We start from the raw sequence: 12,358 nt of genomic DNA on the forward strand, positions 1-12,358 counted from the left end.
TTAAAATTCTGTCCCTCTGTTTTTATTACAGAGCAGACATTTTAACTATTCTTTTTATTTTGTCTGGATGAAAAAAAAGCCATTTTCCTCCATTTTTACCTTATAATATAACTTTGCCAGGCCCGCCATCCTTTGATTGTTGTTGTTCAGTGATAGGTGTCTTCCTCTTGTTCACAGAATTATTTGCTGAAGTCTTTCACTCTGTTCCTTAGGATCCCTAAACCAAGTTACAATATAATCCATTATAACTTTTACTCTTTTTAATCCCCCAGAAAATCTATACAAATATTCTCTGAGACATCTAAGGATCAAAATTTACACCAAATGGCATTTGATGAAACTTTACAAAGGTAAAATAAAAGGAGTACTTGTGGCACCTTAGAGACTAACCAATTTATTTGAGCATGAGCTTTCGTGAGCTACAGCTCACTTCATCAGATGTTTACCGTGGAAACTGCAGCAGACTTTATATACACACAGAAATCATGAAACAATACCTCCTCCCACCCCACTGTCCTGCTGGTGAAGTGAGCTGTAGCTCACGAAAGCTCATGCTCAAAGATAAGCTATTACCAGCAGGACAGTGGGGTGGGAGGAGGTATTGTTTCATGATTTCTGTGTGTATATAAAGTCTGCTGCAGTTTCCACGGTAAACATCTGATGAAGTGAGCTGTAGCTCACGAAAGCTCATGCTCAAATAAATTGGTTAGTCTCTAAGGTGCCACAAGTACTCCTTTTCTTTTTGCGAATACAGACTAACACGGCTGTTCCTCTGAAAGGTAAAATAGTCTAAGATTCATAGATTCTTTTTAAGACCAGAAGGGACTATCAGATCATCTAGTCTGACCTCCCTTCTTGTACAACACAGTAGGCCATAGAATTTTACCTATTTACCTTGGGTTGAGCCAAATACCTTGTGTTTAACTAAGGGTTTGACTACACTAGAGCTGGAAGGTGTACATTTCAGCTAAAGAAGACATACTTGCACTAGCTCTGGTTGAGCTAACATGCTAAAAATAGAAGTGTAACTGCTGTGGTCCAAGTAGCAGGAGGGGCTAGCTGCCCAGAGGACACACTTATGTGTCAGATGAATTGTATTTAGGGCAGTTTGCCCTTCCTGCCTTTCATGCTGCTGTGGCTACACTTCTATTTTTAAGACTCTAGCTTGATCAGAGCTAACTTGGGTATGTCTCCTTGAGCTGAAATTTATACCTTCCAGCTCTTGTGTAGGCATACACTAAGGCAGATCTTCCAGAAAGGCATTCAGTCTTGATTTGAAAACACCAAGAAATGGAGGATCCAATACCTCCTTAGGTAGTCTGTTCCAATGGTTAATCACCCCACTTAAAAAATTGTGCCTTATTTCTAATTTGAATCTCTGTCTTTATCCTCCAGCTACTGGTTCTTGTTATGTCTTTTTTCATCAGATTGAACAGTCCTTTAGTACTGGTATTTTCTCTCTGGGAAGGTGTTTATACATCATCAAGTTCCCTCTTGATCTTTCTTCTTTTTGATTACCTAGAGCTTCTTCAGTCTCTAAAGCATTTTTTCCAGCCCTCGAACCATTTGTGGTTCTTTTCTGCACCCTCTCCATTTTTTCAGCATCCTTTTTTTTTAATGTGGACCCCAAAACTGGACACAGAATTTCTCATCAATGCCACACACAGAGGTAAATTTGCTTCCTTACTCCTACTCAGTGTTCCTCTACTTATACATCCGAGGATCATTATTCCTTTTTCCCACAGCAATGCACTGGGAGCTCAGGTTGAGTTCCTTGTTCATGATGACTCCTACATCTTTCTCATTGTCACTGCTTTCTAAAATAGAGTTGCCCATTTTGTAGTTTAGCCTTCATTCTTCTTTCCTTCATCAAGAGCTTTTCTCCCACATTTTCAACAGTTTTTATCAGGCAATGTTCATTTTTATTATTTTATTTGAATCATATGGATCAATGCATGGCTGTACTTTATTTGACTTTCCAGTTACAATGACATATTTAATCCAGTCTGTTAGTGTTTTTACTATTTCAATAACTCCCAATTTTCCATATTATGAAGTTATTTTATCTCTTAGGACTAATAAAATTTTTCTTCATGGATGAATCATTACAGTTACTGATTTGTCTATCTTCAATGGTAACTGATTTCCAGACAACATAAGCCTTGGAAGACCTCTTGGAATTCTGCCAGTATAGCGGAAATACCTCTGAGACTCTGTGTGTGTGTGTGTGTGTACACATACATACATATATGACCTTTAAGTCCAAACCTAGTGAGATTGAAGACCTGGAAATCTGGAGAACTGATATGTCCTCATCCGCATATTTTCTGTTAAAACTATTTTTGATGGAAAATTGGGTTTGTGATTGTGATATTTGTCATTAAAAGTATCCATTATCCATGGATAATTTTGATTTTTCATTGAAAACACAAAGAACCACAATGAAAAATATTTTGGCCAATTTTTTTTATTTGTCTCTGCTAGTGCTGTGCTTCAGATGAGTTTTATTTTGGTTGCTTCATGTCCCTTTTCTTGAGGTGGGCTCCCCATGTGGACTACATTTCCCATGATACACCAGGGTCAAGGACTCCCATAATAAACTACCTTCCCTAAGCAAGAGGAGAGTCCATGATGCATTGCATCATGCATCCGATGAAGTGAGCTGTAGCTCACGAAAGCTTATGCTCAAATAAATGTGTTAGTCTCTAAGGTGCCACAAGTCCTCCTTTTCTTTTTGCGGATACAGACTAACATGGCTGCTACTCTGAAACCAGTAAGAATCTAACCACTGTAGAAATCAGAGCATGAATGTCACTTAGCACAGAGTCTATGCATTACTTAAGTCCCACTTAAGCTTTATTCTGAGGCTAAAGTGAGACCTTAATGATCACAGACCTTGCAATGGTCCTCTATAGAAAGGTTAATTTCACACAGACACAATACACTGAGAGAACCCATTGGACACTATAGCTTATACCAGCATCAGCCATAGAGCTGTGCTGTCTGCTGTTGAAAGACATAGCAGTTTAAAACGTTCCGCAGTTACAAGGGGAACATGCATTGCTTTAATAAATTAGTCTGGTTCTAACATTTTCTTTTCAATCGGGAAGGCCTCTATCCTTTCTTTACTAGTATACTGTTTAGTTTTGCATGCTTTCAATTACCTAAGATCTTTTCTTTGCTTACAGGTAAAAGTCAACATAAAGGTAAGTTGTACTTCACTGTGGAGATAGAAATGTAAACAAGTGTGATTAAACCTGTTGATATGTTCCTACTTTGTTACATGAATGTTGTGGTGGAATCTAAGCAAGACAGTTGGTAAACAGTCCTGTGCACATACATTTTAATACATCCAGTACAGTGGTATATCACACTAGATTCTTGGTTGTATCAAAATCACATTTGTTGCTGAAATCTTTCCATCTATATATCTAATCTATGATTTCCAATGTGTTCATCACTTTATCTAGGCACCATATACATATTTAAGAAAAGCATTTTAATGGTCAAACAATAGTTTTCAGTCTTTATTTTTAACCTATACCTTGTACACCTCTCATAGTTTTGCTTGATTACAAAAATAGTCTTTCTGGCAATGCTTTGGCATGTTTTGTTCCAGTTTCATATGCAACTAGGTAGCTCAGAAGCTAGTAACAAACAATTTATTAAGTCACACAACCTGAATTTCCTTACTTCCTAGTCCTATTCCTTTGTCACAACACTGTCCTTCCTCTCTTTGTATTAACTGTATGCTGTAGATGAATTTGGTATCCATCAAAGATTTAGGTACCACAGGATCTAAGCATGTTTGCTGGTTTGAAAGTTAGGTCAGTCATTATAATACCATTACCATAATACAATCAATCTATTTTGAAATTGAAAATTCTTCAACCAGATAGCAAAATTTTACCTTTCATCAATTCATGTTTTTATAGACAGTAAGTATTTACAGCACCTATAGGTTACTAAATTCTTATAATTTGATACTATACCCTAATAGTATATAAATCTATCATGTTTGAAAGGAATATAAAAGCTCACCCATTATTTATAGCTTCCTCTTCTGTACAGATTTAACAGCAATTCACAAACTTTTAGGATAGATTAGTGTGCAACCCAGAAGAAAGGGGAAGTTGATGATGAATATAAATCAGAAGGTAGGAATTATAGAAAATTGATGAGGGAAAAAAAGGGATATAAATAGAAATCTCTGGCTAGCAGAGTTAAGGACAATAAGAAAGAAGTTTTTTAAGTATGTTGGGAAGAAAAAGTATCTTGGACAACAGTACTGGTCCGTTACTGATAGAAATGGTAGAGTTGTCAATATTATACAGAAAAAGCAGAAGAGTTCAATAAATATTTATTTTCTGTATTTGTGGGGGAAAGAGATAATGTGAAACCTGATTATTATGGATGATAGTGTCTGTAAAAGAGCAGCTGCATCCTACCAGCAGGTCTTTCTAGAGACCAATAACAATGAGATTGGCCTATAGTTGCCACATTCAGTAAGAGATCCTTTGCCCTTGTACAGGGACACTATGATGCTGTCTTTCCATTCTGTTGGTACTTTGCCTGATGCCCACACTTTTAAGAACAGTTGTTGCAGGCCGATGCTCACTGGTTCCAAGGCACCGCCTAGCAGCTCAGGTGGAATCCCATCAGGTCCAGCAGCATGTCCATTCCACAGCCTTTGGATGGTCTTTCGTACTTCCTCAAGTGACAAAGGATGAATGTTCCTCCCAGTGTCTGAATCATGTGATTTGCTAGGTTACATGGTTCCGGAAAGTTGTCAGCAGGTCCATAGTTCACAACAATTTCATAATGTATTTTCCATCTGTCCAAGGCACCTCCATTGATGAGCAGGGGGAGGCATCTGGTTTCATAATGCAGATGTTAGAAAACTATGTCTGGCTGCCACTCAGGCGAGTGATGTCTCTGTAAACAGGATTGTTCTTTAAGCCATCTTCTGTTTCATCAGCCGAGGAGTTGATGTAGATCTCATATGGTCATGTTTTGCCAAGGCCCCGAAAATACCTTTTAGCTTTTCATGTTCTTGGACATCTCCCTGCTTCTGCTTTTTTTGACTAATATCAAAGGCATCTTCAGAAGCAAAGGTTTCTTGTGTGGCCACCTAAACCTGATTGTTCCAGGGGCAGCATGTGATATAGGATTACATATAGCACTCCAGAAAATCTCCTCATTGTTTGATGGCTTGTGTGTATTTCATGGCTTCAACAGCATTCTCAGAAAGACACTGTACATTGTACTGTTGGTAGATGTCTGGCTTGATGGAAGATGCAATGAGAGCTGAGCAATGACTAGTCTGTGTCCTGGGTTTGCTGATGGTTCTGCAGCACCGAAGACCCAGTGAGAGTTCAGTATCAAATGATTTGTGATAGCTGGTGGTAGAATGTGTCCTTTTCTGCAGGTGATGCATTTTCTGCTGGTGCATAGGCCACAGTGACAGAGAGATGTCTACGGCAATGCTGGAGCTGAGCATAGAGTAAGTGGGGAAAGACGGGGTCCCTTGTGGCTAAAGTCTGTGCTAGAGATTGTCTAATAACAAGTACCATATCCAGTGTTCAGTGTGAACCAGTGAAGAGGAGGAAGGTTGCTTCTTCCACAGTAACTTGATCACTTTGTGGCAGATTGGCCTCTGTGCTGCTTGCAATTACAATCTTGCAACAAATGAGTTATTTGACAAGAGCTGTCTTGTACCCAGTGCCATTCAGTTTTAGTACATTCCATAGCAACACATAACACGCCACGAAGGTCAGGTTTGGACTTCCAACAGGAAGTTGGGGTCATCAGGGCTGAGTTTTCCCTAAGGAGGGTTTAAGTAACACCCATCCTAAGCATGCAAAACATGCCCCTCCCTAAGGAGTTGGTAATAGCAGGGGCTTTAGCCTGGCACTCTTGTCGTAGTCTGTCAGGGCTGATTTTGATTCAGGCATCTCTTTATTCAGAATTATCTCAAGAAATAACCATAAATCTTAAAATCTCAGTTACATGTGAGTAGATCTGAAATTACTCCAGATTTACACAGATGTAAATGAAAGTAGAGTCTGGCTCTGTAAGTTAAAGGAAAGCAATTTTTGCAAACAAGAAGCCATTGTCTACCCCTGTTATACCTACGTAACCCTCAGTTTACTAGCTACTTGTGAATATATTTAAACAGTGAGCATGACAATACTTATGAGATTTATATTCCTCTACAACTGTTTCTGGTAATAAATCTTGAACAATCTGTGATGGAACTTCACCACAGAGTACCCCAAATTACCTTTTTTTCCTCTGACATCAAGACTTCTGATTACAGCTCCTTGCTCTGATTACAGCTAACCTTGCAGGTTAGCCAAAAGCCGCTTTAATAGGTCTAAAAAAGGTTGCATGATCCAGGCAATTTCCATCAAGAAATCAATAAGTAAAGGTAACACATTCCTTCCCCCATTCACAATTTCAAATCACTATGTAAGTTCACTCCAAAAGCAGACAACATATTCATTCATAGTTAAAGCTGATACACCAACAGTTTATGACGTTGAAAACAAAAAGGTACAAAGCATATATTATGAATGGGGTAAATTTGAGATTCTTTTTTCAGATCGTCATTACTTTGTGGCACAACTAGAGTATTTGGCCAGTCTGAATGTAAAGTCACTTCAAAGTCAAAAATGTCATCATTGTGCATATTTATATTCATATTTGCTGCAATTTGTCTCCATAATCATAGATTAGTGTGTCTTTGTTTTTTTAAATGATTTGATTTGGTGATGGGCTGGTTCAGTGTTTTGCTGCATGTTTCTACAATCCTGAAAAGAAATTCAGGATAATCTCAAGGTGCCCATGTATTTTGTGTACATTTCTGCCACTTGGCAGAAAGCTATATTTGATTAATTATAGCAACAGTAAAAGAGCTGAACTATCATCTGTATTGCACAAACACTTTAATTCTGTTGTCAGATACTGTAAAGCCATGCAGAAATTACTGGCTTCAAGCCACACATTTCACTGTATAGAATTTGTTCACTGAAATAGTTTGCAAAAGTTCGATGGTAACGGAACTTTAACAAACCCATTTATACAAAAAGACCAACGAATTAACATCAGCCCTGGAGTTGACCAGGAAAAACGAAACCAGTGAACACTCACAGTCATGTAATCAATTTTACAGCCACTTGTCTGCATATCTGAGTCGTTGTGCAAAATACAATGTCAGGGAAGTTTGAAAAATATTGAGTTTCTCCATCCATCATGGCATAATTACAAAGAAAGCATGTGAAAATATACAGGGTTTTTTCAATTTAATTCATCTCCAGAATCAGACAGTCAAAGCACTATTTGGTGACATTTCAGGACACAGTGCGTAAATGTTACTAAATTGTATTTAAAAGGAGGAGGCTAATTCTTCATTTTCATTCTTTTGTTAATGCTAGCAAACCATGGATTGTAAAGAGACGGCAGTTTCCATTATACGAGTTAATGAGTAATGTCTACACTAAGTAATATACATACTAAGTGAAATCCAAGTTTGAATTTGGTTCAGTATTTATTTACTTTCCCATGGTAAAAGGATTTATCTTATTTTCAAAGACACTTCCCTTTCATTAATGCACTCCATGTAGGCGAGGTGCTCCTCTGCCACAACTATATGTAGAGAATTCTTGGATAATTGTAAAGACTATTTACATGTGCACAAGTCTCATCCCTGCTGTTTTCCAAGTCTGAGATTTGACCCACAGAATGTCTAAGGAACTTGAAATTTGAAGCTTTTTTTAAAGTAGAAAAGTCAAATCTCAAGAAAAATCTCCTAGACATTTATCACACTTAATTTGCCAAAATTTTCATAGTAAAAAAAAAATCCTGTTGAAATGCATAGTTTAATTTAAACAGAGCTATTTAAAACCTGTTGCCAAACTGCTGGGAGCAGAGGTTTGCCATTGGATAGTGGTCATCTACCCAAGAAAGTTCATTTCTCTTTCATGTCCTCACTTGCTGGGAGTATTTCTTCTTAAGTGGTGAGTCAGGTTAAGAATCCTGGCTCAGTGTGTCTGATATGATATGGAAGTGCTTTGTCCCCAGTTGCACAGTTTATACTAGATGTACCATTGTTTACCCTTTGTCCACTTTGCATCAGCAACAAAGTTGTTGTGACCACAGAATTTGATTATCATAATGTCCACTTCCCAGAGCTCTCAGTAGAGCTTCCGTGTCACTTACAATTTTGTTGTTGCTCTGGTGATCATATTTGGCCCACGTAGTGATAGGTGAGGTAGATAGATCTATCTTTGAGGTGATAAGCATCTTCAATTCCTTTCAAAGACAATAGGTCCTTAGGTGAATGACTAAAACAACCATAATTATATTAGACAGGAGACAAAGAATTACAGAATTACAGAAACAGAATCGTTTCTGTGTTTGACAACCACTGATTTATGTAAGTCAGGGAGAATCTTATCGTATGAACAGAATAATTCATTACAGGGCTTCACTTAACTTCATCTGGAGCATGTGGTCCTGGCTGTAATCACAGAGAGGGTCCTGGACTAGCTGGTCCAGTGGTCTGATCTTTGGATGTAATCAAGAGGTTGTTGCTTAACAATATAGGAAGTGTCACAGAGGAATTTTTAGGTGTACCTAAGTTTTAGTTTGGCCAGTAAAAAGGGGCTAACACGCTTACCCTCTACAATGGATTTAGTGGACACAGGGGTGTTCAAATCCTTAGTTTTATCTTTTTAGATATAATTAGGGGAGAATTAACACCATAATTAATTAAAGGCATTTGTACGACTGACATATGAATGAATATGAAAATTCTACTGTTACAATATACAGGAGGAAAAATTTAAAAAGCTAAATATGTGTAACTTGGCAAATGATGACTGTGCGTCCAGTCCTGCAGTCCTGACTCAGATTAAATGTCTTGGGCCATAATGGGGACAAGTAATTACCAACAAGTACATGATATCTGTAAACACAGTGGAGGAAGAGGAATTGTTTAATATAATCAGGGTATAATTATGAGTGATACTGTACAAAAGAGTTAATAAAATAAAAATTCAGCTGAATACCAGGAATTCTGCACTGGCAGACAATAAAATAAATGATCTAATATGTTTTTTTCACCCCCATCTCTAATGTCTCTGCATCATGATAATACAGATCTGGTAAATCTCTGATGTTTTCTAGTTAAACTGTCTTGTCCTAACTCTGTGTGTGGTAAATGAGTTTTCAGTTTGGCCAGAGACAAGTTTGTCTCACATCTGAATTACCACTTACCCTAGAGTTTTGCACTTGTAAACCTTCTACCCTATCTTTTCCTCCACTTTTGTTCTCTTAAAACAAAGGCTCCTCAAGAGGAAGTCAAAGATCAAATCACTGACATGGCCATTCTTAGTCTTTCACAACATTAGGCTCTCTGCTACTCTTTGGGGAGACTCAAATTCCCTTGTCTTTTTTCTTGCAGTTTATTGTTGTTAGTTGGGCTGTATATCCTGATGTACATATGTGCTAATATTTATGTTGGTCTGTGGATTTTTCAAAATACCTTTTTCTTTAAAACTTTTATTGTTTGCAGCCATATTTAGAATCGGAAGATTCATAGACTCACCAAAATAATGTTGTCATGCGTATTACTTCTACAGGCATACAGGGGTGGCCTATCTTGCAATGACACTGTGGACTGAGGTCTTTGTTCTTCTGCTCTTCCCTTTTTATACGTACATTTTTCCAGACTCTATCAAAACATGGCTGCCATAATAGTGTCACTGATGTTGCAAAATAATCTATCTGGCATAAAGAACTCATAGGCTTAATGTCACTATTACTTAATCACTTATATGATGCATTGAAGCTCTAATGATGCAGAGTGGAGAATCCCAAAGTTCTTCCACAAACATGGGCTTCCTGCAAACATGCTGGTTGCTTATTTATAGCCTTTTAGCTTATTTAGTTTGGTATTACTGTGGTTACTGGGCCAGGTTCTGACCAGTACTTATGTGGGTGTATGGGGCGGGGAATCACAAGGAACTTCCCCAAAACATTCTTTAACTCCTGCAGAGGGACCCCAGGCAGGAACACAGTCTTTGGTCCCTACTAGCATTCCTATGGACACTAGTCAGGGAAAAGGAATATGAGGCAGGGAGTAAATACCCCCCGCTCTCTTTGCACTGGCCCTCAATTCACTTTTAGTTATAAGACACATTTTTCAATGTAAATAAGATCTCCATTGTCTAAACCTAAATGGAGTTAGTGATGAACTGGTGTAAACTGGCATATGCTAGTTGAGGGTCTGGCCTCAGATGTTAAACTTGGTCTTTTACAACTCCAGCTGCTATGACTGTATGATTCAGTCAAAGTTAGTTGCTGACCATCGTGTGCCCAATTTTAAAGTCATGCACAATACACACGTTTGTGCATACCTAATTAACATATGCATATAATCAGCATGCACACAGAATAGCAGGCATACATGGCCAGTTTGGCCATCAGTTGTAAATTTCACAATTGAAAGCCATAGTTTCAATTGTAACATCTTTAAAGGTAAGAGTATGTCCTCTAAGCACCTTTCAGGGGTGGTTTGGTTTGCTAGTGACAAAACGAAACCCTCCTCCCTGTGCATATCTGTAAAGACACCTTGTGCCTTACAGACAGTGTACATGCATGCAGTCTCAGTCACAGGTCATTAACACAGCATATATTAATTTGTTTGACAGTTCTGCTATGTGCAAGTATTCTACAAAGAAACAAAAGCGAAGAATATTTGTTACCCTAAAGTGAAATAATAATCGCCAGCCCCAAGACATTGATAAAAAGGCATGCAGATCATTGCACTTTCAAAGGAAGTCTGTCTCTATCAGCATCAAAATCACTGAACTGGGAAATCTGTAGTGTCTAAATGATGTTTATAGTTTTGCTGTTATGTCTCTATTTAGTGATACAACCCATGTGGCTTCCTACTAGCATATCTCGGATATTTGGTGCTCAGCTGAAGAAGTGAATGGAAAAATCTGTCTGTTTGATACCATGCATTATCTTTATCTGCTCCTCTGCACATAATAAAATGTAATTTTTGAACTCACTGCTGATCTCTCATTTGCTAAAGAAGAAGCTGAGAGAAATCACTTTATTTATACAGAGGCACCACTTGGCTGGTATCTGTATGTCATTCCTGGTAACTGTTGTTCAAATAGTTATTTCAGACTGGTCTACACTACCACGTAAGTCGATGTAACTTACGTCACTCAGGGGTGTGAAAAAGACACCCCCCAAGTGCCACAAGTTACACCGACTTAAGTGCTGACCACACTGGCCTATGTCAGCAGGAGATGCTCTCCCGCCGACATAGCTGCCACCTCTTGCGAAGATGGAGTAATTACACCAAGGGGAGAGCGCTCGCTTGTCGGCACTGTGCGTCTTCACCAGCATTGCAGCTGCACCGATGTAGTGCTGTAGTGTGGACTTGCCCTTGGTCAGATGGAAAGAGGAAAATAAAAATGGCGAATGCTGACTAGATGAAGAGATCCATTAGTTACCTCTCACTTGGAAGGGTTCTCTCAGTTCTGTAATGAGTTTAGTAATCTCAGCTCTTTGTGGGTATTCTTGTTTGTCTGAGTCCACACAACCTTTCTTCAAAAGGCTGCATTGGGGAAGCGTTAGAGCTTTGCCTCCTTTCAGAGAAGGAGAGTGGAAAGTAACTAGTGATTTTGAATGCCTCTTTTTTTTTTTTTTTTAGGTGCTCAGATTGGGGCATTCAAAATGACTAGTTACTTTCCAGTCTCCTTCTCTGAAAGTGGGCATAAACTCAGAGGGTGGATACTCAGCATTTTCTGGAAATCTGTTCCAGTAAACTGAGGGCACAAGTGAGCCTTGCAGAAATTGCTGAAGCTTAACATATTTGGATTATTTTGCGTCAGAGGAAGGGAATGAATTCCAAAATTAAGGAGCCCTCACGTAGAAAACCCTGCCAGCAAAAATCTCCCTTTTAAACGTAGGGGTATCCAGCTTGAGTGCAAGTTATTACAACTGGGACAGATTCACAGAGGGTGAGAGGTAGCCTCCCAAAGAGGCAGACTCAGGCCATTTATCAAATATATCCATCTGTCTATTTCTGTTTCTATACCAAGTCCATCATCTCGTATCTCAGTGCCTTGTAATGCAAATATAGCCTTTGTTGCTGGATTGTGCTTTAGTTTAAATTGACAGTGCATAATTATTTATTTGTATAGTCATTTCCATATAGCTGATCACTGCAATCTTTTGAGAACCCAGTATAATTATACTCATTAGGCTTCAGCTGGTTATATATAAACAGCCATACCCTACTTTGATAAGCTTATCAAAGTTTTGTGTGATATTG

The sequence above is a fragment of the Lepidochelys kempii genome, chromosome 5 (assembly GCF_965140285.1).
Source record: "Lepidochelys kempii isolate rLepKem1 chromosome 5, rLepKem1.hap1, whole genome shotgun sequence".
Taxonomy (NCBI): domain Eukaryota; kingdom Metazoa; phylum Chordata; order Testudines; family Cheloniidae; genus Lepidochelys; species Lepidochelys kempii.